The sequence below is a fragment of the Octodon degus genome, unplaced genomic scaffold (assembly GCF_000260255.1).
Source record: "Octodon degus isolate 3935 unplaced genomic scaffold, OctDeg1.0 scaffold00081, whole genome shotgun sequence".
NCBI classification, from domain to species: Eukaryota; Metazoa; Chordata; class Mammalia; order Rodentia; family Octodontidae; genus Octodon; species Octodon degus.
Genome location: NW_004524657.1, coordinates 4,891,876 through 4,894,764, shown reverse-complemented (window position 1 = coordinate 4,894,764; position 2,889 = coordinate 4,891,876). Strand labels below are relative to the sequence as shown.

Here is a 2,889-nt window from a genome sequence, read left to right as displayed (position 1 = left end):
CTAGGCACAATAGAACATACAGAAAACATTGTCCCTGCTCATGAGGAGCTTACCTTCTAAAAGGAAAAAAAATACACCTCTTTTAAAATGGCAATTTTGTTTGGTGTTTTCTGTAAAGAACTGAGGAAGTATTCTGCAGGGTGAGCTTTGGGTATAACTTAGCCCCATCATTATTTAGAGAAGAGAGAAAGAGAAAAGGATTTTAAAAGCAGACAACAACAGACTGTTTGGGATAGGATGGGGTGCAGGGAGATAAATACGCTCTCCTCAGCTAAGGAGAGATGTGCCGCAGTGAAGAGGATGGAGGAAGCAGTTCATGGGATGCAAGCAGAGGAAACAGGTATCTTAGACATTGAGTGGAGCCAGAAAGATCGTGCGGCCTTTTCCCAAGCACGTGGCCACCAAATAGGAATGGCTGGTGACAAGACAGAAGGCTAAAAACGGTCATCTTGTGTACCTGACAAAGAATAAAGGATCAAAATTGAAGGCAAGCTATAAAGAGTATCAAGAAATTCTTAAAAACCAAAAGTAATCTGGAAGCACAAAACTTACAGTTAATGCTACCCAATGTCATGATGGGCCAAGAACATTGTGGCTTCCTAAGTTAGAAAATGCCATATACCAAAATTTTAAACAGAACACAATAATTTTTTTTCTAATCTCCCCCTCCATCATAAAATATTTCATATCAATTATTTTTTGGGGGAAGTGAGGAGATATGGGACATGGTTGAGAATGGTAGTTACATTACTAGTATTTTTGTTATGATAAACTTTGCTTTTAAACTTGGAAAAAGCCTATTAGCTGCCAAAAGGGAATAAGAAATAAATTTTCAAGAAATACAATTTCCTTCAGAGAAGTTTTGAAATCAAAAGGCTAATTTACATGAAAAGCTGTAGAGAAAGTAGTTGAAAAGTCCATTCATAAAACTTTTATTCCACTTACATGAACTTAATACATATGTTCTTAACAATTATGCTTAGATTGTTCATGAAAATTTCTTAAGACATTAAACAAAGCTAGCCATCATCTCAAGTTATTTCCCCATTAACTATTTTTACAGCACATGCATGTTAGGCAAGTATCAAAAAAAAAAAAAAAAAAAATCACAAAAGCAAAAAAAAACCTAAAAAAGTTAAATACATGGGTTTTTGTTTGTTTACTGCTATGCTTGATATACACGAAATAATGAATACCAAGCAATTACTGCATCTTTACTTTTACATTTGTTCTTAGGTTGCCTAAAACATTTAAATAAAAATAAAATGTATAGCAAAAATAATGAAAGCAAACAGCAGGTAACTTTACAAATAATGGAATGTGAACTGTTTCTGCTCTTATCCAGAGTAAATGGGTGAGGACTTCGTCTGAAGGCACACCCCTGCAGCTGCAGGCACAGATGTGCACGCTGGGACTGTCCACTCCCCACACACGGGCTCCACACCTGGAGGATGTGCTGGGTGTCTGTCTTTGCCCCAGCCTTGGAGGTGCTCCAGTCCTTAAAGTACCCACCATAAGTACACCTGTGTCTGTAACCAATAATCCCTTTTGCTCCCCACCAGGACAAACCAATACATAGGCAGTTTTCTTTGCTTAGACATGGAAGCAGTTTTAACACTGGCCCTTATGAAGCCACAATGTACCAAAAGTACTATGCCGAACAATTGTAACTTGTATAAAAATTCCACTTCCCCATATTGGCCATCTCAAGATGAAAACAGGTAACTCCCTAAATATTAACTGGCTCTATTCCCCTAATATTAAACATAAAACCACATGGGAAATATAGAAATTCAAATAGAAGTAACATAAACCTGTCATAAACCGTAAACAAAAAACTATTTGTGGGACAGCATGGATGACAAATGGTCTACTGTGTAAATTTTAGAATGAGGCAGACAAAAGTCGGAAGGCCAGTTAATTTTCCCCTCCTTCTCCTGCTTCAGCTTCATCTCCTTGGGTATCCGATGTCCACAATGTCAAGTTGTCTCTCAGTAATTGCATAATTAGCGTGCTGTCCTTGTATGATTCTTCACTTAATGTATCAAGTTCAGCAATGGCTTCATCAAAAGCTGTCTTTGCCAGAGAACAGGCTTTCTCTGGAGAGTTCAGAATCTCATAATAGAACACGGAGAAGTTAAGGGCCAGACCCAATCTGATAGGGTGCGTTGGTTGCATTTCCTTTTGCTGATTTCAAAAGCTTCTTGGTATGCTTGTTGTGACTGATCCACAATCCCTTTCTTATCATCACCAGTAGCAACCTTGGCCAAGTAACGGTAGTAGTCTCCCTTCATTTTCAAGTAAAAGACTTTGCTCTCTGCTTGTGAAGTATTGGGGATCAAAAACTTTTCCAAAAGAGACAGTACATCGTTGCAGATATCCCTTAGCTCAGTCTCAATTTTCTCTCTGTATTCTCGAGCCATCTGCTGCTTTTTCTCAGCACCTTCCGTCTTTTGCTGGATACTTGAGACAACCCTCCAAGATGACCTACGGGCTCCTACAAGATTTTTATAAGCAAGGGAGAGAAGTTTCCTCTCCTCATTAGATAGTTCAGCGCCTTGCTCAGTTACAGACTTCATGCAGGCTGCCATGTCATCATATCGCTCAGCCTGCTCGGCCAGTTTGGCCTTCTGCACCAGCTCGTTTTTATCCATGCCTGGATGTTCTGTGTCTCGGGTGGGTGGCGGTGGACGGACGGGCGCAGTGGTCTCTGGGTGGTGGCGGCGAGGCTGAGACTCTCTTAATCTTTTTTTTTTTTTTTTTTTTTGAGAGGGTAGTGGAAATCAAACTCAGGACCCAGCACTTGCCAGGCAGGCACTGTGCCACTGAGTTATATTTCCAGCTTTTTCTAGGGATTTTTATAGAGTAAATCCACGATATGAGGCAGGT

The 2,889-nt window shown here is 39.8% G+C and overlaps 1 pseudogene across 1 annotated transcript; it reads right to left on the bottom strand.

Moving 5' to 3' along the window:
* Positions 1-1,468: 1,468 nt before the first annotated feature.
* On the bottom strand, positions 1,469-2,681 carry LOC101560629 (annotated as a pseudogene). Its single transcript, XR_192633.2, has one exon. The product of XR_192633.2 is annotated as a 14-3-3 protein zeta/delta pseudogene (transcript).
* Between the last annotated feature and the right edge of the window lie 208 nt (positions 2,682-2,889).